General features: G+C 40.9%; 1 long non-coding RNA gene across 1 annotated transcript in view; it reads left to right on the top strand.

Annotated features, from left to right (window-relative positions):
* The window catches only part of LOC131807741 (uncharacterized), a 74,653-nt gene extending 59,537 nt beyond the window's left edge, over positions 1-15,116 (top strand). Inside the window, exon 2 of the long non-coding RNA XR_009344591.1 lies at positions 14,841-15,116. This is a non-coding gene — a long non-coding RNA (uncharacterized LOC131807741). The remainder of the gene's footprint in view (positions 1-14,840) is intronic.
* The last annotated feature ends 11,585 nt before the right edge of the window (positions 15,117-26,701 follow it).

The following is a 26,701-nucleotide window of genomic DNA, read 5'->3' as shown; positions in this document are numbered from 1 at the left end:
ATAACAATTTTATTATTTTTCATGATTCCTTGGGTTGACTGAACATCCAAGATGGCTCTTTCCTCATACAACGGGTGCTTGGCTGGGTTTGTTCAAAAGGCTGGGCCTTTTCGGTCAATGTCTTTCCATATGGCTAGCTTGAGTTTCTTGACAGTGTTGCAGCTTGCTCCAAGAGGACAAGCCCTACTTTATAAGCATGGATCAGACCCTCTTGCTAATGACCATTTGCCCAAAGCCATCATATGGCCAAGCCTAGAGACACTGTGACAATACTGGAAGGCAGGGTTCCCTGGAAACTACAAATATAACAGTCTACCATACCAAACATTCCACAAATGCAACTCCCTTAGGGGTAATGGACTCTGACACACATTAAACACCATAAGCAAAATGTGGTGTCTGCTTTTCTCAGACAAGAAAGTGGAGCAGATGAAGAACCATTCAGTATAAGTGGAAGAGTGGCCAGCTCTCCTTAACAGGCAAATTCTCATTAACACCAGAGGAAGTTGGAGCACTGAGAGGAAAATATATAGCGGTACAAGCCTTTCTCAAGAAACAAGAAAGGTCTCAGGTACACAACCTAACCCTACACCTAAAGGAGCTGGAGAAAGAACAAGAAAGAAACCCTAAGCCCAGCAGGAGAAGAGAAATCATAAAGATCAGAGCAGAAATCAATGAAATAGAAACCAAAAAAAAATAGAACAAATCAACGAAACTAGGAGCTGGTTCTTTGAAAGAATTAATAAAATTGATAAACCCCTGGCCCGACTTATCAAAAAGAAAAGAGAAAGGACCCAAATAAATAAAATCATGAATGAAAGAGGAGAGATCACAACCAACACCAAAGAAATACAAACTATTATAAGAACATACTATGAACAACTCTACGGCAATAAATTTGACAATTTGGAAGAAATGGATGCATTCCTAGAAACATATAAACTACCACAACTGAACCAGGAAGAAATAGAAAAGGTCTGTTTCCTTTTGCCATTTTCATTTTACTAACTTCTAAAGATTTGATTTTGAAACATTTATATAAGAAGCCAGAATAGTAAAATGAACTCTCTGGTGTCCATGATTCAGCTTCAGTAATTATCCATTTATAGCCAATCTTGGTTCATCCCACCTCTCCCCATTGCCCCTCCCCACTGCTCGGTAGTTTTGAGGCATAACCCATTACATGGAAATATTTTAGTGAATCTAAAAATAATTATGCTGAGTTATAGGAACTACATAATGCTTATAATTCTATCTTTTAAAAAAATTCTGGAAGGTGCAAACAAATCTATATTGACAGAAATTAAATCAGTGGTTGGGGATAGTGTGGGAGAGGAAAGAAGGGGGAATTATGAGAGAGCATGGGATATTTGGGGTGTGATGTATATGCTCATTAACTTGATTGTGGTGATAGTTTCACAAGTGGCTAAATATGTCACAACTCACCAAATTACACAGTTTAAATATGTGTACAGTTGATTGTACATCAGTTAAGTCTACTTTAACATAATTAATTGAGGTTGAAGATTGGGTTTAAAAAGAGTGAGTGTTTTAAAAATTGAATTAGATATTTAAATAATTTGTTTTGTTCTTTCTATTTTTATTAACCCAAGCATTTAAGGATATGTACTGCTTTGGCAATAACTCACAGGTTATGTTGTGTCATTTTATCAATTGTCATTTCCTAAAAATCTCTGCAATTTGGTATGCATTTCTTCTTTGACCTAAGAGATGTTTAGGAGAGAGTTGTTTACCTTTATAAAAATTTCAAATAAAAGAATCTTCTTCTATTTCTCTATTTAGTTGTCAGTGTCTAGGTTAACTATTTTATGATCAGAGGATTTTGCCTGTACTATTTTTCCTTTTGGGAGTTCATTGAGATGTTTGTTACCATCTGTCATGTGGTCGGTTTTCATCTGTGTTCCCTTGACCTTTGAAAAGAAGGTAAATTCTGCATTTTCAGTATATAGATTTTGACATATATTAATCAGATCAACTTTCTTAGTTTTGACTTCTTTTTGTTGTTTGACATTAATTCTGACATGAATTAATAGGACTGAAAATTTTCCTAGGACAAGTGTGTTTCTATTTCTCCTTATATCTTCTGTAATTTCTGCCTTGTGAATGTTGCTGTCATGTGGTTTTATGCACAGATATTCATTTACTATTCTGTCTTCTTTGTGCAATCCATTCTCTAGCTTTATAACATCCTATTCTTTGTCTCATTTAATGGTTTTTGTCCTGAATTTCTTCTTCTTTGAAGGTAAACTGACAGCACTTGCTTTCTTTTGGTTATGCTTGTCTGGTACCTGATGACCATCATTTTCATTTTCAAACCTTATGATTTATTTACTGCCCAAGATATGACTTCTTTTAAATTTCTCCTTTTATTTTTTATTTTTTTGAGAAATATTGTTGTTGTTTTTTCCTTCCTTTTAAATTCCTCCTTTTATTTTTTTATTTTTTTGAGAAATATTGTTGTTGTTGTTGTTTTTAAAGATTTTATTTATTTATTTGACACAGAGACTTAGAGATCACAAGTAGGCAGAGAAGCAGGCAGAGAGGGGGGGGGAAGCAGGCTCCCCACTGAGCAGAAAGCCTCATTCGAGGCTCCATCCCAGGACTCCAGGATCATGACCTGAGCCGAAGGCAGAGGCTTTAAACCATTGAGCCACCCAGGTGCCCTGAGAAATATTGTTTTTAAACAGCAAAAGATTTTGTTGTGCTTTGTGATACAAGGTGAAAATCCTTTATTTTAATAATTGAATTTATCCCATTTATGTTTTTTGATATGAGTTTGATCTTAGATCTGTCACATTACAGATGGTCTTTGACTTACAATGGTTAGGCCTAATGGTTTTTTAAATTAAAGATGTTGCAAAAGTGATACACATTCAGTAGCAATCATACTTCAGATTTTCTTGTCTGGGCTGGTGATTTGTGGTCCGATCCTCTCTCAAAGCTGGACAGAGGCATGAGCCACAGATCTGCGTCAGCCGCATGATCATAAAGAATCAACAACCAACATCCTTACAACTGCTCTGTACCCTTACAACCATTCTGTTTTTCACTTTCAGTATAGTATTCTATCAGTGGATATTTAATACTTTCTTATAAAATAGGCTTTGTAAAAGGATTTTGCCCAGTTTTATGTTGATGGAATTTTTCTAAACATGTTAAGGTTGGGCTAAACTGTGATTTTTGGGAGGTTAGGTGCATTGAATACATTTTCAACTTACATTACTTTCAATTTATGATGGGTTTATTGGGATGTAGCACTATAGTAAGTTGTAGAAGGTCTGTATTTTTTAAAAGTTTTTATTTAAATTCCAGCTAGTTAACATACAGTGTAATATTAGTTTTAGGTACACAATGTAGTGATTCAACACTTCCATAACAAGCTCATCAAACAAGTGCCCTCCTTAATCCCCATCACCTATCTGGCCCTTCCCCCACCCACCTCCCTCTGGTAACCGTCTGTCCATTCCCTGTGATTAAGAGTCTGTATCTTGGTTTGCCTCTTTCTCTCCCCCCCCCTTCACTTGTTTGTTTTATTTCTTAAATTCTACATATGACTAAAATCATATGGTATTTGTCTTTCTCCAGCTGATTTATTTTGTTTAGCGTAATACTGTCTAGTTCCATCCATGCTGTTGCAAATGGCAAGATTTCATTCTTTTTATGGCTGAGTAATATTCCACACATATGTGGAATGTATCTGTGTATCACATGCATTTATATACATATACATATACATGCATAAATATACATACATATACACACACATACATACACACCACCTCTTCTTTATCAATTCATCAGCCAGTGGAGATATGGTACATACACACACACACACACACACACACACACACTCCACCTCTTCTTTATCAATTCATTAGCTAGTGGACATATGGGCTGTTTCCATAATTTGGCTATTATGGATTTTTGTCTAGAAATGCTGCTGTAAACATCAAGGTGCATGTATCCCTTTGAATCAACATTTTTGTATTTTGGGGTAAATACCTAGTAGTGTGATTGCTGGATTGTAGGTAGTTCTATTTTTAACTTTTTGAGGAAACTCCATACTGTTTTCCAGAGTGGCTGCCTCAATTTGCATTCTCACCAACAATGGCAAGATTGTTCCACTTTCTCCACATCCTGGCCAACAGCTGTTGATTTTAGCCATTCTGACAGGTGTGAGGTGATAGTCCATTGTTAAGTTTGATTTGCATTTCCCTGATGATCAGTGATGCTGAACAACTTTTCATGTGTCTGTTGGCCATTGGCATGTCTTCATTTGCCTTTTCACATCTTTTGCCCATTTTTAATTGGATTATTCATTTTGGGGGTATTGAGTTTTATACATTCTTTATGTATTTTGGATACTAACCCTTTATCAGATATGTCATTTGCAAATATCTTCTGTAGATTGGTTTTTAGTTTCATTGATTGTTTCTTTGCTCTGCAGAAACTTTGTATTTTGATATAGTTCAAGTAGGGAATTTTTGTGGTTTTGTTTCCCTTGTCTCAGGAGACATATCAAGAAATAAATTGCTATTGCCAATGTCCAAGAAATTACTACTGTGTTCTTTTCTAGGACTTTTATGTTTTCAAGTCTCACATTTAAGCCTTTAATTTTTCATTTATTTTTGTGTATGGTATAAGAAAGTGGTCTAGTTTCATTCTTATGCATGTTGCTGTCCAGTTTTCTCAATACCATTTGTTGAAGAGACATTCCTTTTCCCATAGGATATTCATTCCTGCTTTTTTGAAGATTAATTGACCATATAATTGTGTGTTCATTTCTGGGTTTTCTATTGTTCCATTAATCTGTGTGTCTATTTTGTGTCAGTACTGAACTGTTTTGATCACTACAGCTTTGTAATATAACTTGAAGTCTGAAATTGTGATGCCTCCAGCTTTGTTTTTCTTTTTTAAGATTGCTTTGCCTATTTGGGGTCTTTTATGGTTCCATACAAATTTTAGGATTGTTCTAGCTCTGTGAAAAATGCTGTTGGTATTTAGATAGGGATTGCATTAAATGTGTAGGTTGCCTTGAGTAGAATAGACATTCTAACAATATGCGTTAGAAGGTCTATATTTTGCTCTCTGCATACAGTATTTTAAAATCTTTCAGTATAAGGTCCGTTTGTTTTCTCCTTGGGTTGGGAGAACAGGGTGGGAAATAGAGGTGAGAGGAAAGGAGGGAAGGGGAAGAGAAGAGAAGATTTCAAGAGAAGGGAAGAGAAACAAGTTGTGAGACGTAAGAGGAATTATAATATTGTTTTAATGATATAATTATCAGACAAAATCCTCAGTCATTTGCTTTTTAAACTGCTTTGAACAATAATTAAATTCATATTTATTTTCTTCCCTTCTGTCTCTTCTCCACTTCCTACTTTACTAAGTAATATTATTTTGATTAGTTTTTATTTTGGGCTCTTAAAAATGTATGTTCTATTATTTGAGTCTTTAAATTCTTTTCCCTGTGTCCTTCATTCTATTGATAAAGCCATCACTGAGCTTCCAAATGACATCTTTACCCTTTCCTATTCCCGGTGTTTGCCAGTTGTATTATTTCTACATTGTCAGAGCATACGACACTTACATTCTATTTTGTTACTCCAATCCCCACTTCACATTTACTTTTAGATCCAACCTAAATATAATTAAGGCTTACAGTCACACTCTTGGCTAAAGTTTCTGCAGTTGAGTCTCAGTTGGATGAAGTTCATTTTCTGGTTGTTTCCTCAAGAAAGGTTCGTAGAAACAATACTTTCGGAGTTTCTGCATATTTAAATGGTTTGCAATAGGCTTTATAATTCTCGAACAGCTTGGATGATAGAAAATTCTTGGTTTGCACTTTCCTTAAATATCTTCTGAGTGTTTCTCCATTCTCTCTATCTTGTATAGAGATTTTATTTATTTATTTATTTGAGAGAGAGAGAGAGAGAGAGAGAGAGCATACAAACAAAAGGAGGAGCAGAGGGAGATAATCTCCAGCAGGCTCACGCCCAGTCGAGAGCCTTGTGGGGCTCAATCTGAGGACCCTGAGATCATGACCTAAGCTGAAACCGAGAGTCAGATGCTTAACCAGCTGAGACCCCCAGGCACCCCTCTCCATTCTCTTCTAATGTTAAATACTATTGGGTGAAGTCTGAGTTCCATCTGTTTTTTTTTTTTTTTTCTCTTTGTAAATAACTTGATTTTTTTATGCTTTACAAACGATACTCTCCCTAAGTCAATAATTAGACTAGGCTATGTCTCATACAGTGACTATCCTGGATCAGGTTTCCCTGGGAAGTGGTGTGGACACCCAATAAGTAGATTGAAGTCTTGTTTCATTTTAAGAACTGCTTTGAATTATATTTTAAAATACTTGTTACCTTGTATCATTTGGTTTCTTCAGAGACCCCAGTTTTGCATATGTTGGCTTTCTTTTGACTTCCTGCTATCACTGCCATGCCCCCTTTAATTGTCTTAAACTTCTGTCTCTATTTCATGTAGTTGCATTTCATATTTCTACCCTTTGATTCCTGTACAGCATCTGCTGCCGGGACGTCACTCCTTCTGAGCCCCAACCAATTTTGTCTTCAGTCATGTGAAGATGGATTTATTTTTTCTATCTTTCCTGATTCTTCTGCTCCTATCTCATCACCTCTCCCTGCTTTGTCTTCTTGTATTTGAGTTCTGACATTTGTGCTTTGTGGTTTCCCTTTAGAGATCACATTGTTTTGCTAAGGTTTTTTTGGTTGTGCTTTGTCTCTAATTCACGGAGGAATGTTTGATCATAATTTCATCTCTTCCAAGCAGTTTTCTGGTGCATGTTCTTCTGTTGACAGAATTTTCTGTTCTTTGCATCTTACAGCACACTTGCGTGGAAGGTATTCTATTCTCTTTTTTGTTACTTATAGAGTATATGGGTGGGACTTTCCCAAAAAAAGCTTTCTGCAGGAGGCTCTAAATAAGAGTGGGGCAGGAGCAGCTTTCTAAAATTCTTGATCCCAAAGGACCTTTCTCTTTCTCTGTTTCCACAGAGACGGACTGCTTCCTGAAAATAGTGTGATTCTTTATAGAACTCTGCCTCCTCGACTTCTCTGAATCAAGCTGGGTTCACAGGGCTTCTGTGGCCAACCCTTGAACCTCTAGTTCCTTCACCAGCCAGTGCAACAAGGGGCAGGTGAGCAGATCACCTTCAAGAAGTGCAATTTCTTTCTTTCTTTTTTTTTTTTTTTTTGCATTTTCTAAGCCCCGCTGCCACTGGCCCCTAGACACACCTGTATTTCTTCCTGTGAGGGTTCTCCTCCTGACAACTCATACATATGTTTTGGAGTCTATAGCATATGAAACTCCTTGAAGCTATGATCCCCATGAGGAGAAGGAAGCACTACCACTACGCTCATTGCCAAGTCGGATAATTTGGAGGAATTAATACTAAGCTTCTGTGCTGTCCTCCGAGAGACTTTCAGCAGGGTGCAGTTTGAGGCATGATGGAGGTACATTCTTCCTGAATCAATTTCCATCCCCCTCTCTGGCCCCTGTGTGACTGTTCCAGCAGGAAATATGGTAATAGACATTAGTGAAGAGAAGTAGAGAGTACATGTCAACCAAAAACATGCTACATCAACTAAAGGGAAAACACACACACACGCATGCAAATGTACATGTATACACACACACTTTGTGGGTCAAATAGAGCATATCTGCAGGCTCCTGGTGCACCACCTCCACTCTAAATCAGCTCTACGGTCCTTCTCTGGTGCTTTATAGTAAGGATCCCCATCACAACTGCTTATTATCTTGGTGGATTTTCCAGCCCTCCACCAATCCCTAAGGCTATTCCTGATGATGACTTCATTTGTGTCACATGTGTTTATGGAGATGCCTTGTTTTTTTGCCTGTTTCCTACAACCCCACCTTTTGCCCTGTTCCAATCTGATCTCTTGCCTTTAATAGATACCTCCTTACCATGTACAGCCTTAACCCAATGCAGATCTGTGCAGGCTGGAATTGTCCTAGGCTTGTGCAATATGCCAAGGATTCTAGTTGATTTCGGAATTAGATTTTGATCTCCACAACCCCCCCAGTTTCCATGCTTGCATCCGGAGTGTGGCAGCAGCACCTTTCCCTATGTGGAAAGGTGAGCAGAAGGGAGAAGACAGGAATGCCATTGTGACAAGCAACTTGGGTGGGCCTAAAGGGAAGCTGAGGATAGGACCCAGAGGGGAGACCTATGCCCCAGCATATCACCTGGGGCTCTCTGTTGAGAGTTCTGGGCTGCTGTGAAACTCCAACTGCTCTGGAACAAAGTTGAAATGTTGTTGGAGAGCAGCTTTGGCAGGGGTAGGGGCCAAGTGTTTTGGACACTTACCAGAAATAAACAGACTGCAATGAAATAGATCAAGAATCCTTTCCAATTAGGACAGTTGTGTGGGTTAAAAAAAAAAAAAATTCTGAAGTAAGAAAGGGAACAAAATGCAAAAATCTGTTCTTTTCTTCCAAAAGACTTTAAGTAGCAAATAAGCAAGGTGTCAGGACTGGGAAAGCCTTCTGTCTAGGCTCTGAGTAAATGAACTTGCTTTTTGGTAAAGAGCTTGAGTTAAAATTAAACAGATACATATGCATAGCTTGCAATAGAATGATCCTGCATGTATCGCCTTAAAAAGAAATCTGAACATTTTTCTGAGTAGGGCAAGCAAAGAGAATCAGGCAACAGTCCCTCCTCCAGAAATCCATAAACAGCCCCTCTCCTTCTACAGCAGAGGAAATTCGTCAGAGCAGCCCACCAAATGTCCTCGTGTTCTGAAAATAGATGGCACAGGTCTTTCTCTGGGCACTTCAGGACAAGGGCAGAGGGGGTGTCCCTAGTGACAAAGGCAAAATCCATATTAAAGACTGCCAGCCCCACCTCCACAGCCACCACCACCCCTGCCCCCCACCCCGTGAGGTCTTCAAAGTCTGCGGAAATATCTTCGGTCCCTACACCAATTATCTACGTTGGCCCGTTTTTATGTACATTGAATCCAGTTTCAAATTCCAATTTAGATTCTGTAATCTCAAGACCTAGAATAGTGCTTGGCTCGAGGTGGTGCTCAATATATATCTCGAGGCTGGATGAATGTCATGCCTTGCTATTGCTTCTAGTCTTTTAACTTCCTTCCATCTCCTAATTTCAACTGTAATTGACTCTTTGAAAAGCCTGCCCCAAAAGGTCAGATTTTTTTCATGTAGTTTCCATACACTTCCCCACCCACCCATTTTTGCCACCTCGAAGAAGGCTGTCAGCAACCTTAAGGAGGCCTCATGGGAGTGACTGGAAAACACTCCCAACTCTTCCCTCTATCAGAAAAACAACTGTATCAAGTTTACTCAAGGGACATTGGCAGATATTAGAAATAGCCCGACCAATGTGGGTTTAGGAAGATGTCACTTTTACAATGGACTCAACATAGAGGGCAAACTGTTTAGAAAGTGCTGAAGAGGGAGATTGTCGGCTCCTGACCTGTAGCAAGACATGGAGAGTGGGCCACACCATGTGTTTTTTACTTTTACACACTCACTTTCTCATGACCAGATGCTCATTCACTGCTTCTCCAAACACACCACTTGAACGTCACTGTAGGGTCTGGACTGACTGAGCCCAGGGAAGGGAGGTGCTGTGCTGAGGATGAAGGGAGGGGCCCCAGGGCTGCTGGTATGGAACATAGCTACTTTGTCCCTAGGCATTGCCATGGAATTGGATTTTTCCATAGCAGCACAGTCAGGCCCCAAAGAACCGTGCTACCCTAGGATCAGCTGATTGACTCAAGGACTCTCAGTGCCATATGCATATCTTCTGTGTTTCAGCAGCCCCATCCCTGTCCCCACAACCCTCCCCCACCCAGCACAGTGGCTGCATCCTTGGGCATGTGGCATTTTTGTCAGTGGAAACACCTACCAGGAATCATAGGCACAGGATAGCTGCCTTCCTAGCTCTCGCCCTCTCAAGAGAGTAGTTTAACTCATTTACACTTTCCTTCTGTGCTCCAGCAATTATTTTTCCTTCTCCTGATACCCTCTTCATCACCTCCTTGCCACTTGTTCAGCAGTGGTGCATGGGATGGATTTCAACTGCAACCTTTGGTAAATAATGGGAAGCTCTGCAGCTACTAGGAGTTGCTTTCCCAGCTGGTTGCAGAAAACTAGAGACAAACTTTTTACTGCCTGAGCCACTGCAGTCCCTAGTGCAGAAAAGTTGGGAAGCAGTGTTAACTCTTGTCCCAGAGTAGTAGTTAGGAGCTGAGTGAGATGCTATTGGATAACACTAAACGTATGCTTGTCCTGCCACTCTGTTCCCCAGACAGAGCTCCCAAAACCCTTGTAAATGTCTAAGTGATAGGAACACTAGGAGTGTCTTTTGTTCTACTGAGATGACTCTGGGTGGGCTCCTAGATGGAGGCTGGTCACCAGAAAGATCTGATTAGAAGCTTGGACTTTTCAGCCTCACCCCCAAACTTTCAGAGAGGGGAAAAGGGCTGTAAATACAGCTAATATTGATCATGCCCACATGAGGAAGCCTCTATAAAATCCTAATATTAGGAGGTTCAGAGAGCCTCCAGGTGAATGGACATACCCACACCAGGAGGATGACACACCCATATCCATGGGGATAGAAGCAGTATGCGTGGGACACTTCCAGAACTGACTCTGTACCTCTTCATCTGGCTGACAGCTATATACTTTACTACATCCTTTAATAAACTGGCAGATACAAGTGAGTGTTTTCCTGAGCTCTGTGAGCAAATTAATCAAGTCTGAGGAAGGGCCATGCATGGGAACCCCCAATTTATAACCAAATATGATGGAAGTTGTGGGTAACCTGGGGACATATTACTTACAATTGGCATCTGAAACACAGTGGGAGCAGTCTTGTGGGATTGAGCTCTTAATCTGCAGGATGTGATGCTACCTCCATGTAAATGGTGTCAGAATTGTGCCAGTCACATTGTAGGATCCCCTGCTGGTGTCCCAGAGAATTGCTTGATGTGCAGGAAAACCCCTACACATCTGGCATTAGCGGTATTGTGAGTGTTCTGCATGAGTAGAAAAGGAGACACACAGGAAAGAGAAACACAGAAGGAGGTGGAGGACTGGGTTTTTCCCTACTTAGGGACTGAACTGAGTTTTGCCTTTAGAGACGTATTTGTCATTTGCATCATTTCAGAGAGCTCTGCCAGTGATGTTCAAAGGACTTGATTAATTTTGACCAAGTTTGGTATTTGCTTTATGTTCCATTAAATCTCCTGCCTTGAAAGAAATGTTCTTAGTTAGGAATCTGCAGAAGGGATTTTCAATGGATTTCAGTGCATTTCAGTGATATTACTAAGGCAAGAGCTGGGGTTCACAGAAACCACATGCTGCATATAAAGCGGTTATTTCCATTACTAAGTGTATTTCCATTACTTCCAGTGTTCTCACTGGAAGGCCACTCAAGCCTTACCATGATGGGCTCTAAGATGAAGCATCTAAACTTTTATTAACCAGAACCCTTCTTGTGAAAGCACAAATCTCACACTGTTCCCACCTCACTCTCAAGTCCTGAAAGGTCCCATCTGAAAATCACTGTATCTTTTGCATGTTTCCTTTGGCCAAAAAATTACTTTTGAACTTTACTTTGGGTAGTTGTACTGCAAAACAAAAACTAATATCTTTTTCTCACTATAAAGTGCTAAATGTTTCTGTATTGTTAAATATGCTTCTTCTTTTTTTTTTTTTTCCTATTGCATGTGACTCCCTGATTGGGGGTGATATATGTTGGTAGATCCCACCTTCTAGACAATCATTGTTCTAAGAAGTAACTTCTGGAAAGCAAACTGCTTAGTGTTTTTATTACTGGTTTTACAAAACCTTAAGCCTAAGCTACCTCCACGTTCTGCAGGGAGAAAAAAGGGCTAGGAGACAGTAGGGCTCCACATGGGGAAGTAGCCAAGACAGCTCCATCCAGAATTGCCTGGAAAAATCAAATTAGGAAAATCATCAGCAAATTGTTGTATCAGAACAAGAGTAAGTTACCCATGGCCAGTGGTCACTGCAGCCTGTCCTACTGCTTCCTCCTGTCTGAGTTTCAATTTTGGAAAATATGTCCTTATTAAATGTGTTCATAGCAACCTTCTCATTGTCATTGTTCCTCATGGACATTCGTAAGAATCAGCTGTTGCTGCATCACTAACTCACTCCAGACTCAGTGGCTTAAAACAATGTCTATTTAACTATTACCCACAGTTGAACTAATCATGTCTTTTCCGATGCTTGGACATCTTGGGACCTTGCTGAGTCTGGAGGGACTGCTCGTTCCCAGGTTAGCTATTTCCTAGACAGAGAAAATGTCTCAGCTAGGATTACACCTTTCTCATGCAAACTGACTAGTCCAGAACCCACACCTTAACCTCCTCCTTCACCTCCCTGGCTTTCACACTTGGACCCCTTTCCACCACCCCAATCATGCCAGAACCAGGATTAGACAACTAGGGACAGTCTTTATGCCCCAGAGCCTGCTAAAATTACCACATTTTTAAAAAAGATTTTATTTATTTATTTGACAGACAGAGATCACAAGTAGTCAGAGAGGTGGGCAGAGAGAGGGAAAAGCAGGCTCCCCGCTGCGCAGAGGGCTGGAAGCCGGGCTCGATCCCAGGACCCTGGGATCATGACCTGAGCCGATGGCAGAGGCTTCAACCCACTGAGCCACCCAGGCACTCCAAGACCCATATTTTAAGGCTACAGTCTACAAGTCAGCCAGGCAGCTCTTCTGGACTTAGAGATTCTGTGGTCACCTATGGATCCAGCAGGCAGCTCTGTTGGTCTTCACTGTGCTGCCTCATTTGTTTGGGGGCAGTCTGCTTTATAACTATGAACTTGTCATATGTCCACGACTGGGCAGCCGGACTCTCCCTCCTGTGCACTCTCATTCCCCTTCAGGTGGGCCTGGGAGGGTCACAGGGCAGTGGCAGGATCTATTAGAGTAGAAAGGGGCAGGACCTCTTCCAGCCTCCAATGGAAGGAACACACATTACTTTCCCCGCCCTCTATTGGCTGAAACAAGTCACAGAGCAGCCCAGGTTTGTGGGAGAAAGAAATAGACTACATATTGATGGAAAGTACAGCAATGTCACATTGCAAGTGATGGGGATAGAAAGAACAGTGGGGAAATAGAGACATTGCCTAGCCCCTCTACCACAACATTCTTCTGCTCAAAAGAGTAAATTATCTAAAACGTGTTTTTCCCTCATGGACATAATAAAGATATATATTTTTTAAATTAAAAAAAAAAAAAAGGTGGCCTGTGTCGATAGTTCACTATACTAGTGAGACTAGAATTTGATGGAATTCCAGTCTCTCAGCAGAATAACATAAACGTGAATAATGGGAACAAAATATGACACTTGGTCCCTTGTTAAAATGTAGATTCCTGGCCCCAGAAAATCTAATTCAGCAAAGCCCAGAATAAGGTCCAAGAGTCTGCATGTTAGAAGTCTCCTCAGGGAACTTGGTGCAGGTGATTCTAATAACCTCATTTTGAAAAATGTTGGTGTCCCACGTTCATAGCAGCATTATTTGCAACAGCCGAGACATGGAAACAACCTAAGTGTCCCTCAATAGATAGACAGAGAAGATGTGGTATATATGTACAATGGAATTATCTTCAGCCATAAAAAAAAAAAAAAACCACAAGGAAATCCTACCAATTCTGATAATATGGTTGGACCTAGAGGGCATTGTGCTAAGTGACATATGTCAGAGAGACAAATACGGTATGATCTCACTTTTATGTGGAATGTTAAAAAAAACAACAACAACAACAAAAAAAAAATCACGAAAAAATCAAACACATAGAAAACAAGATCAGACTTGTGGTTACTGGAGGTGAGGACCAGGAGGAGGGGGAATTGCAAGAAGGTGGTCAAAGGTACAAACTTCTAGGTATAAGATAAGTACTAGGGATTCAATATAGGACATGATGACTGTAGCAAACACCGCTGTATGATATATAAGAAAGTTGTTAAGGGAGTAGATCCTCAGAGTTCTCATCATAATAGAAAAATGTTTTCCTTTATTCTTCTTCCTTTTCTTTTCATTGAATCTATAGGAGAAGACAGATGTTAGCTAAACCTGTTGTGATAATCATTTCACAATATATGTCAATCAAACCATCCTGCTATCGACCTTAAGTTTATACAGAGATATATGTCAATTATTTATCAATAAAACTGGAAAAGATATTTTAGTGTTGGTATCAAAAAATTGTGTGTGTGTGTGTGTGTGTGTGTGTGTGTAGAACAGTAACATTACCTCTGTTGTATAAAAAGGAAACTAAGGCTCTAAGCCTTAGATCTGTTTACTGGCATGTGCAAGTTCACACAGAAGTTTAATTTCAGAGCTGGGGTAGGTATTCAAGTCTCTTGACCCTTGACCTATAAGATGTGATCTGAGAAATGCAAAGAGCCCCCATTCCCCTTAGAGCCACCCCCACCTTGGGCTTGCTGCAGTGCCCAACCTCCTGTTAGTCTCCCTTGGTCTCTGCTGCAGTATTAGCACAATCACTCTGTCTCTTCTAAAGCCTGTAAGGGGCATTGGCGAAGTTGGAGGGGAGGGGAATGGATACAAGCGTATTCAAACCTACTGGCCTACAAGTGTCACACTTTTACTTAAACTGATGTACTCCATTGGTTTTTAACTCCTGGCTTAGTCCTGGGGGAGCTTTATTCATCCCTTGAGAAGCAAACAATGAAAAGGGAGGAAGAAGGAATAAAGAATGAGGAGGAGGGAGACCATTTCTGTGATCAATTTCTCTCTCTCCATAGATGGCTTCCTAGTAGTCCAGTGGGTGATGATGATGATGATGACGATGATGATGACAATGACGATGGCGGTCATCACTGTGTCCATTTTACAAATGGAGAAACAAGGACTTACAGATGCTTACCCTCACCTCCTCGTGCAGACCTGGAGACCTCGTTTAACAAAGAGCAACACCCATATTGCACTGACTTGGTGTGATTCTTCAGAATCCTGGGAGAGATACTGATGGTCTCCTCTGAAGGAAAAGTAAAGTAATAAATTACCCCTTTTAAGATAAATTAAGTCTTTAAGCTTGATGTGAAAAATGACACCTAGGATATACACCCAGTTGGGAATTTATGAGAGTACAGTCCCACCCCAATAGCCCTTAGATGCAGCAAAATGTTATCAGGATGCTAGGGATGCACCCTGTGCCAGTCTGTCCAGAATTTTAACCACCAGTGTCCAGTCACACCTCAGACAGATGAAGAGAGTAATGCTCATCAGTTTGCCATTGGTTCTGCCTCTGGGTTATCCCTCAGGACTCTGTGGTCACCTCAAATGGCATATCTGTCAGGTTCCCAAGAGAAACAGAACCAATAGGGTGTGTGTGCGTGTGTGTGTGTGTACTATTATCTCTCTGTAGATGATGGATGGATGAATGGATAGATGGATGGATAGTAGGGGAAAGAGAGATTTCAGAAATTGGCTCACACAATTGTGGAGCCTGGCCAAGTCCAAATTCTGCAGGGCAGCCTGGCTAGCTGGAGACCTAGGGGAAGAGCTGGTGTTGCTGTTTAAATTTGAAAGCTGTCATCTGGCAGAATTCCCTCTTCCTGGAGGACCTCCAGGACATCCAGGACTGGATGAGGTCCACACCCATTATGGAAGGTAATCTGCTTTACTCAGAGTCTACACTTGTGAATGATAATCTCATCTAAAAATGCCTTCACAGCAATATCTAGCTTCCTGTTTGTCCAAAAACTAGATACCATGGCCTAGCCAAGTTGACACATAAAATTAACAATCACAGCTGGGCAGGGAAGTACCCAGAAATGGGGGTGGGTATCTGTGTTTACAAACAGGCTTGTTGCTGAGCTAGACTTGATGGGAGGTAAACAGGACGGAGGTGCAGCCACAGTATTCCTGCTTCTGACCTCAGTCAGAGTCAGGGTCAAGAGTCAGTGTGGCCTTCTGGGGAGAGAGCTGATTCTTTCCAGCTGCGTTTGAGCAAACTCGCTTGTTGCTACAGGTATGAGAAGAGGTGGCACTTTTGAGAGTTGTATTACTCCATGAAACACATCCTGCCCCAGGCCCCACTTGTGTATGCCACACACCCCCATCCTCTCAAAAACATCACTAGCACACAGGTAGGAGCACACACACCATCTTCCAGGGAGACCCACAAAGAGCCTTAGAGTGACCAGAGTTCTGGATTAATCTGCACCCACACACTCTGAGGGTTTTGCCCTCAGTCAACTTGATCTCCCTGAGCCATCATCCTAGCAGTGTGACAGAAGAGCCGTGGCAAGTCCAACAGGCAAGACAAGCACTTTGAAACCATGGGAAATACTAGACCACTGCATAAAATAGGAAAGCGGTTCTCTCTGATGGGCTTCTATCACAAAGGTTCAAAGGCGTTTGGGGAACTGTAGAGGAAGCGGGGGTTTGGGAAGAGACTTGTTACTAGCAAGTCTGGGGAGAGGGAGAGAGGGGGTAGGTGAAGAGGGAGGGAGAGCTGTAGAGGAGAAGGGGAGCTACTGACCCAGAGCAGCAGAAAACTCTGGTCCTGATCTCTAGAACAGGAGAAAGAATGAGCTGGAGATATGTCATTCAGAGCCCTGGTGATCGGGGCAGTGTGAAGGTGCCGCTTACCTGGGACCAACACAGAGGCACTAGACGTCATTAGCTGGATATTCCTGGTGAAAGTCATGATTATCTGAATAACTTGTTTGGGTAGCTCTAATCTGAGGTAAAATTGGATTGGAAAAGAGAAAAGTAAACACCTGGAGTGGGAACTCTGGACAGCAGGGCTGGGCTGGGGCAACATCAGAAGTTGGCAGCTGGTCTCAGGTGTCATTCTCTGGCCTTCCCCCAAAGCCCTGTGCTCAGAGGCCCTGTCTGCAGCTGACCTTCCCACTTGGTGTCCCTGAACCCTCCTCATTGAGGACCTATGGCAGACAGGCCAATGAAGCCTCACACAATCCTACAAAATGATGAGGCTATCTCACAGTCATTGTGCTTTGCCTTGTGCTCTCAGGAGGGTTTAATACCTCTCATCTCACTTGGGAATTAAGAGTCGCACCCTCCAGGCCTGGAGGTATGGCAGGCAAGCTAGTGATTCCAACTGGCCTCTAACTCAGTGGCCCATGATAGCTCCCTTTTTGCAGTTTCTGACAAAATACTGAGCTGGTAAAACTCAGAGGACTTTAGTGCTGACCTTGTCTACCCCCTTCATTGCATAAGAGAGGAAACTGAGGCCCAAGGAGACTATAAAAACTATGTAAAGTCACACAGCTTGTTGGTAGCAGGGTCAGGATTGGAACCCAGATGACTTCACTCCTAGTTTCACTAAGATTCCTCCTTGCTGAGAAGAGCTTATCCATTCACACTGTGGTGTTAGTGACTAATAATGGCTTAATCCTGCCATCCTGGAGTATCTCAAGTTTTACTGAAAAAGGAAATTGTCAACCACTAGCCAAGTAGGGCACAAGAGGGTGAGTTAAAGGAGGTTAAAATTAGGATTAAAGGAAAACATTCTGGGTTCTCCTCAGTTCATACTACATAGGCTGTCAGCTCAGCTGTTTACTTAATAGACTTGAATTGCATAATAATTCACCCACCATACTACCTTAGGGTCTGGCTGGAATGATACCCTCTTGTAATCCTTGATGTGGAAGGGTACTTGGAGACCGTCTCATTATGGACTGGCAAGCACAGGGCACTCTGCCATGCATCTCCCTCCCACACCTCGCAAGACAGACTGATCTCGCCCAGATCCTTTACTCCTCTTTCCTCATCCCCATCACTGCTGAGAAGGGACCAGTTCTGAATCCTTTTCAACCAAGAGCTTGTACCAGTGGATTACAATCGATTAAGGCATTGATAATCAAAGTGTGATCTGTGGACCTGCAGCAGTGGCCTCATCCTGGAGCCACTTAGTGATGCATAACATCAGCCTCAGGCCAGAGCTACCAAATCAGAATCTGCCCTTTGATACGTTTCTAGGCAATCCACGTGCACACTGAGCTTTGAGAAGAATGGGGTTTCTTCCCCGGCTAACACAGAGAGACTATGCTTAGAGTAGTGGAACACTCTTTAGAGGTGGAAGTGTAATGGGTGGAAAGGTCATGAGCCTGAAGCCAGACCCTCTGGGTTAACCCTTGTCACTATTATGTGACTTGGAGTAGGTCACATGAATGAGGCCATTAGACCTAACACTGTGGCCAAGTTCATGTCTAATTCACCTCTGAACCCTGCTACCTAGAAAGTGTAGGAGCTTAGTAAATGCTAAGGAAGAGAATTACCAGTGGGCTTTGGTTTCCTCCCTCACAACTGAAGGTGTACTAAAGAATGGCTTCCAGGCCTCACACCCATATGACCACAATACACGGACTCATGTTCTGGCTTAACTAACATGAGACAAGTGGGTTAGCAGAAAGCTAGCAGGAAGGGTGAAAGTAAAACTTCTGCCCATGAAAACTTCTTGTGAGTACAGATGCTAAGGTGGGAAGCTGTGGGTTAGGGACACTGGCCTTTCTACTGCTCAGCCCCAGAAACTTTGGTCAGGCCCAGGTAGCTTCCTGTGACCCTCTCCTCCTTGTTCCAGGTCTCCATAGCTTCTTTCAGCTTCTTTTTTCTTCCTTCCTCTCCCCAAGCCTGGATATGTATAAGACAGTCTCCCCAGCACCTCACTTCTCTGCCACCCATTCCGTCAGGCATAAGAACACCTTTTGGGGGGTTCACCACAGGCAAACTGAGACTGGAGGTTACACAAAGCCCATGGAGTTCCCATAATGCCCCCAGAGGCCTATAATCTCCAAGCCCCCTTTGCACTCCTCACCTCCTACCCTTTCCAGACTAAGGAGGCCATCTTGCTGGAATAGCCTTTTTATACTCAGATGATTTGCAGCACTCAGGTTACTAGCCCCCATCTGGAGCCCCACTGAGCAGCCCCAGTCTTTGAAATCTGCTTCTCAAGGGGAGCTGACAGAAATCCAAGAAAGGAGAAGAATGAGGAGGAGGAGGAGGAGGAAGAGGAGGAAAAAGAAAAGGCAAGAGGAGAGGAAAGGAAAGAAAGAGCCAGAAAAGAGATAAAGGCACCCTTAGCTATTTGAGGGTCTTACTCTAGCCTGATGTAGTGCCTGACATCTCTATAACATGTCCTATCCTCTTTGAGAAACCATCATTTGTTCTCCTCCACGGGCCTGGACTCAGCAGCCTCACCATCCCACCAGGATAGACTCTCCCTAATGTTTTGGTAAAATAAGGCTGCTGGCTTCCTGGGATTTTCAAGCAAACCAGTCACAGACTGACTTGATAGTAGGATATTTTACCTTATGCATGAGTTGGGTGCTTAAACCCGTATTTGAAAAGTGTTGTAATACTTTCATTGTAAGGAAAAAAATGAGATATATAAGAATAGGCACGGCAAATACATGTTTGCAAAGTTATTCCCCAAGTAACCTGTTAAACTGAAAGCATTTAGCAAATAAAGCAACCAATCAGAACAGATTCCTGGCCATAAACTTGCAGAATTGGGAAGGCTGCCCTGAAGGCTGGGTTCCTATCAGCCCTGCTTCGAACCCTTAGGTGTCATTTACATGCTAATTATCTTGACTGCCTGGTCTAACAATCAGCATTTCCAAGGCCCTGAATGTGAAACGACCAAGAATTCTGAGCTGACAGAAGGCGTGTGCAGTTACCCCGTTGAGCCAAAGACCTGTCTCCAGGACAATATTCTCTCATTGGCAATCCAGGGAACTGTCCTGTTCCAACGTGGCTGGCTGATTTCTTGAGATATTCATTCAGTTTTATTACTGTTAGCGCCAATCGAGTTAATTTTCTCCTTTGACTCCCTTTTTGGACAAACAGCCAGGCCTTTGAGTCCTGGAGGTCTCTGATGCACTTGGCAAAGGAGAAAAGGATCCAGACTTTAATTTCTAAATCCTAGTTTAGATTTAACTCAGAGCTGTGAGGCTCATGATCTGAAAAGGGAATGTTTCCAGTGAATGAAGAGCAGAGGGTAGGCAAGGGCTCATCCTTGGAGGGTGGGATTAAGTAGGGTGTTGGGAAGCGGGGGGGGGGGGGGGGGGGGCAGGTGGCCCACATGTGCGGGGGACCGGAGCTCCAGGTATTCAGAGTGCTCATGAAGAAGGACGGCTTCTTAGAGTGCCAGCAGAGACTGCAGTCTGGGGTTCAACATGTGATACGTGGCCAGCAATGTCAGCATCCTGGGAGCTCATCAGAAATACAGACCCACTGGATCCAAAATTACAGTTTTGCAAGATTGCCGAGTGACTTGTGTGCATACTGGAGTTTAAGAAGTACTTCTCTAGGCTCTGCTTGGGAACCTCAGCAGGGATGCCCAGACAAACTCAGCACAAAGGAAGAGAGTGGGCTTTCAACACTGGAACACTCCCCACTGGCCTTGGACAAGATACTTCAGGCACAGCAGTCATAAGCCTTTCCCCAATTTTCTGGATGTTGTAAGCGTCAATGTTTCCAAACAACCCAAGGGAGGGAGAGGACCTCCAAAATACCAGTGAAATGGAATTTCCCATCCCTAAAGGTGACGGCTTGAAGCAGAGTTGGTGGATTTACAAAGTGTAAGGAAATCTGATATATCTTTCACCTGAGTACTGTGGAGGAAATTTATAGTCTTTACTTGATTAAATGGATTTCCTGACAAACCGTGTGTGAAATACCTACTCCCTATCATCACCACACTCAATAGATTTTAATATTTATTGTTGAAAATTCACCAAAACATCTGCAATTAGTCGGGTTTTTGCTGCATAACAAACTCAAGATCTTAGTGTCTTGTAACAACAAATGCTGCTTTTCTTTATTCATGGACCTCGGGCTCTCTCTGGCTCTGCAGGAATCAGTTGGACTTGACCCCAAGCCACAGTTTGAGCTTACGTCTCTTCCACGTGTCTCCTCATTACAGTACCAGCAGCTCCCCAAGGCACATCCCTCTCATTGCAGATGGCAGATGGCAGAAGCAAAGCATCCAAGCCAAACTACACAGGCATTTAAAGCCTCTGCTTAGCATCACATATGCTCACATTTTATTGGCTGAAGCAAGTCACATGGCAACGTCCAGCTAGGTGTGGATGTATGTTCCACCTACTTTATTGAGAAGCAGTGCAAGGTCACATGGCGGAAGAAGTCGGAGAGGGAGAAATGGGAACAGAAATCCAATTTTGCACAACACTTTAACCCATTTTCCTGCCTTGGTAAACCTAATGAACCTACATAAGGCTATCTGGGTTGATGAAGTCTCTGACCAGTCAGCAGCTCTCTAGGACCAAGAATGTAAGCAGGCACAGAGACGGCTGCTTCTCCATAGAATGCGGAGGCTGTTATTTTAAATATACCCTCTCATTTCTTATGAACCTGATCTGAAGGCAGCAAAAACCAAGAAAACAGTCAACTTAGGGAATAATTTGTGTGGTCTGGTTAGTCAAGATCTCCCTAATTAAATACAAATTATTTTTTTTAACTTAATGATTATAAATTTTGAATAATATTTAGTACAAATTCAGTACATGGTTTTTGGTATAGTAATAGCAGCAAGAGTGATGACAAAATCTATTGAATGCTTAGAATGTGCCAGACACATTCAACCCTCAACCAATCTTATGAGTTAAGTTATATTGGTATCCCAATCTTACAAATAAAGAAACTGAAGCCTAATTACTAATAATTATTTTTCTCAGGGTCATATGGTCAGTGAGAAACATGAAACATTCTTGAACTGAATATCTCTTAGCTTTATTGTTCTTGCCTATGAAATGAAAGCAATAAACCCCACCCTGATATTATTACTGATAAAGGTAATACGTATAGTAGCCAGGTATATTGTACACTTTCTGTAAAAGACACCTACTTTAAAGGAACATAGCTTCTTGATCTCAAACAGGAAGGCAATCCCTGAGGTCTTTCCTCACTGTAGGAAGTGGGCTTAACTGTTCTGGTAATCAACTCCAGAGGGGGAATAATAGCAGATAATCAAGTTATTAATTTCTTCCAAGCTTCCTTCCAAATTAGTAAATGAGGGCTTGAAAACAATATTAAGGCAGGATTGAAGATTTTCTACGAAGTATCGTACTTTCATCTCTTCCCTGTGGTGGGAGGGGGAGATTCAAAACAGAGGGTGGAGGGAGAAATATAAATTGGTGGTTGAGCCTGTATCAATCTTTTCCTGGGAGCTAGCCAGTGGAAGGCTGGGAAATAGAGCCCGCATACCAGGGAAATCAATCATCACCTTTTATTTTATATCTAGACTGAAGATGCCATTCCTGTTGCAAATCCATTTTATAATCCCTAAAGACATGCAAAATCCAAAGACCATAAAAGAATGTTATTAACACATTGAGAAGTATAAGAATCAATAGAACATGCTTCCTTGTGGAATGTGTTTAAAAAAGAACCAACCACAGACCCCATAGCCATTGAAAGGATAATAAAGAAATACTATGGACAACTCCACATACACAAGTTCAACAACTTAGTTGGAATGTTCCAATTCCTTGAAATCCACAAAGAATCTAACCTCACCCAAGATCAAATAGTTAACCTGAATAGTCTTAGAAGTATAAAAACCAACTAAATGTACAATTAAAAACTTTCCACAAAAGAAATCTCTAGGCCAAGATAGTTTCACTGGCAAATTGTACCAAGCAGATAATAAAATTGAATATACACAATCTTTTTCAGGACATAGAAGAAGGAAAATGTCCCAACTAGTTTTATGAGGTCAATTTTACCCTGATACCAAAATCAGACAAAGTACAAAAAATTAAAAATATAGATGAACATCTCTCATGAACTTAGAAGCAGAAATACTCAACAAAATATTACCAAATTGGATCTAGGAATATATAAAAAGCATTACACACCATGACCAAGTAGGATTTATTCTAGGCATAAAAACTGGTTCATCATTCAAAAAAAATAATTTAAACTTATCTACTATATCAAAAAGCTAAGAAGAAATATATGGTCATGTAAATTGAAATAGAAAAAACATTTCACAATCTCCCAAACCAACTCATGATAAAAAATCTCAGCAGATTAAGAATAGAAGGGAACCACTTCCACCTGATAAATAGCATCAACAAAACCCTTCAGCTGACATCATAGTTAAGACTGAATGCTTTCCCCCTAAAATCAGAAACAACTCTAGCCAACGATGTCTACTTTCCCCACACTTATTCAATATACTACTGGAAGTTCTAGGTGCTGCAATAAGATAAGAATTTAAAATAAAAAGCATATACATTAGACAGAAAGACATAAAATTTTCCCTATTTGCAGATAACACAATTATCTATATAGAAAATCCCAAGTAATCTACCAGAAACTCCTATAAAAGTGAGTGGATTAGTCTACTAGTGCTGCCATAATATCAGACTAGAACAGCCAAAATATCAGACTGGGTGGCTTAAACAAGAGAATTTACTTTCTCAAAGTTCTGGAGGCTAGAAGTCCAAGATTAAGATCAACAAGATTGATTGCTGGCTTGCAGACTGTCATTCTTCTCACTGTGTCCTCACATGGCGTTTCCTCTGTGTGCAGGTTCCTGTGTGTATTTCTCTTCCTCTTCTTATAAGGACACCATTCTTATGTATTAGGGCTCCGCTCTTATGATCTCATTTTATTTTAATTACCTCCTAAAAGGTCCTCTCTCCAAATACACTCACACTGGCTTCAACATATGAATTTTGAAGGGAGAGAATTCAGTCTATTAATCTTACAAAACAAGCTGAGGGTTGCTGGCGGGGGTAGGGAGGTAGGGAGCGGGTGGCTGGGTTATGGACATTGGGGAGGGTATGTGCTATGGGGAGTGCCGTGAAAATGTGTAAGCCTGATGATTCACAGACCTGTACCCCTGGGGCAAATAATGCATTATGTGTTAATAAAAATAATTTTTTTAAAAAAGAAGAATGAATTTAGTCACATCCTAGGACACAAAGTCAAAACACAAAACTCTATCATATTTCTAAATACTAATAGTGAGTAATTAGAACAAAAAAAGGTACCATGTAAAATAACTCCTCTCAGAAGGAATATGTAGGTATAATTCTAACAAAATATACATAGAATCTATGTGCTGAAACTCTGAAAAGCTGATGAAATAAATCAAAGACCTAAATATATGCAGAACCATACCATGTTCATAGATTAGAAGATACAACATAGGAAAAATGCCAGTTTCCCCCCAAACTCCTAGCAGAATTTTTATAGATATTTGACAAGCTGATTCTAAAGTCAATATGAAAGGCAAAGAAACTAGAACAGCCAAAAGAATATTGGCCTTGAAAGAGTCCCGTTATTCAGTTTTAAGATTTACTTTAAAATAACCAAGACAGTGTGGTATTGGCAGAGGGAGAGATACATAGATCAACAGAAAACAATAGAGATGTAGACACAAACAAATATGAATGGCTGATTTTTACCAAACATGCAAAGGCAATTCAGTGGAGATATGATAGTATGTTTAACAAATGATACTGGGATTCATACAAACAAACAAAAAAAAAGAACTTCAATTTAACCTTATACTTTACACAAAAATTAACCCAAAATGGATCATAGATCCTAATAGAAAATATACAGCTCTAAAACTTTTCAAGGAAAATGCAGAATATCTATGTGACCTGAGGTTAGGCCAAGAGTTCTTAGACATGACAGCAAAAGCCCAATTCATCAAAGAAAAAATTGATAATTTGGACTTAATCAAAACTGAAAGCTTTTGTTCTGTGAAAGATTGTTAAAGAATGAAAACACAAGCTAAAAACTTGGAGAAAACATTTTCAAATCAAGTATCTAACAAAAGGCCTGTATCCAAAATATGTTAAAAAGAAAAACTGTCTTACTCAACAAACAACCCACTAGAAAAATTGTCAAAAGACTTAAACAGACCCTTCACCAGAAAGAGGATATGGATGGCAAATAAGCACATGAAGGATGTCCAACATCATCAGCCAGTAGAGAAATGTAAATTCAAACTAGAATGAAATATCACCATATACCTATTAGAATGGCTAGAAAAATACAAACCATGCCACAACTGGTGAAGATGCAGCAGTATAGAATTCCTGTGTACGTTGCTAGCTGAAATGTAAATTGGTGCAGCTAGTCTAGAATGGTTTGGTAGTTTCTTATAAAAATAAATAAACACATGTCATCTCACCCAGTGATCCCATTTTTAGGTGTTTGCCCTGGAGAAATGAAAATTTATGTTCATTCAGAACCCTGTCCACAAATGTTTAAGGCTGTTCTATGAGTAATTACCAAACGCTGGAAACATTCTAAATGTCCTTCAGTGGGTAGATGGATAAACAAAGTGGGACATCTATACATTAAGAGGCAAGAAACTATTAATACATAGAACAGTGGAATAAATCTCAAAGGCTTTATGCTGAGTGAAAGGAACCACTCTGGAAAGGTTACATGCTATATGATTCCATTTATATGAGATTTGAAATTCTCAAAAAGAAGTAAAGTGAGAGAGAGCAAATAAGTGTTCATTGGGAGTTAAGAGTGAAGAGGGTGTGACTAAGGCAACGCAGTATAAGACAGCTTTTTGGGTGACGGAACTGTTCTGTACCTTGATTGCGGTTGGTGTGCTTAAACTCATGGACCTTTTCATACCAAAAAAAAAAAAAAAAAAGCCAATTTTGATGTATGTTAATTTTAAGAAGTCAATTTCTTGGGGGGACAGATTTTTTTAATTGGAAGAAATAAACACACATGATGGCAGAAATTATTATTGTCTCCTAATATCCATCCTCCCTTTCTTCCTTTTAATAACGGATTTCTCTCTGCATATGAGTGTTGGGAGTGCACATGGCTGCCCAGAGACTGGTTTCCCAGCCTCCCTTGCAGCTAGATGTAGCCCTGTAACTGGGTTTTGCCAAGTGAGGTAGGAGTACCTCCTTGGAAAAAAAAAAAAAAAAAAAAAAAAAAAAAGAAGACTATTTATGCCCTCCCTTTACTTCTTCCTCTTTTCCTGGAGGTGGTGCTGATGAGCTACTCTCAACCACAAAAACAAGGACAACTGGAGCAGGCACCTTAGACCCATGTGGGGCCAGCTGGGAATCTGGGTGATGGCATGAAGTGGAACCCAACTTTCTGCCCTGGTCTGGTAGGTAAGAGAAAGAAACTTTGAAGTTATGTAGGCTGTTGCATTTTGCTGCCTCTTTGTTGAACCAGCTTACTCCCTACCATAGTTAATACAGATTATTCATTGTAGAAAAATATAAAGGGTAAAATAAAAGTCATCCAGAGTCTTACTCTCCAAGACAGACACACTTCGATCTCACGTTGGCCCTTCCTATATGGCAGGGTAACACTAAAAAAAGAAATCTTCCAAAGAGAATGAGCTCATCTGGTATTGTGAAGATTTCTTGAGGAATCCTGGATTTGGGAGGTGGGATATAGGGATAGAATTTCCCCTTAGATTTCAATACCCACCCCCCCTTCCCAGGAAATACCACTGTCTGGACATTGTGCCATTAACATATTACTACTCAGGGTGAGAGTGAAACCAGATTTATAACCAGTTCTTGTGGAAGACATATTCCTGTAGTAGCCTGAGTGAGAGAAATTAGTTCCAAACCATTAAGAGCTTGGTCTTTGGAGCTGTAAAGTC

Source organism: Mustela lutreola, chromosome 9 (genome assembly GCF_030435805.1).
Source record: "Mustela lutreola isolate mMusLut2 chromosome 9, mMusLut2.pri, whole genome shotgun sequence".
Classification (NCBI taxonomy): Eukaryota; Metazoa; Chordata; class Mammalia; order Carnivora; family Mustelidae; genus Mustela; species Mustela lutreola.
Note: the sequence above shows the minus strand (reverse complement) of the source record. Positions and strands in the feature narration are given on the sequence as shown.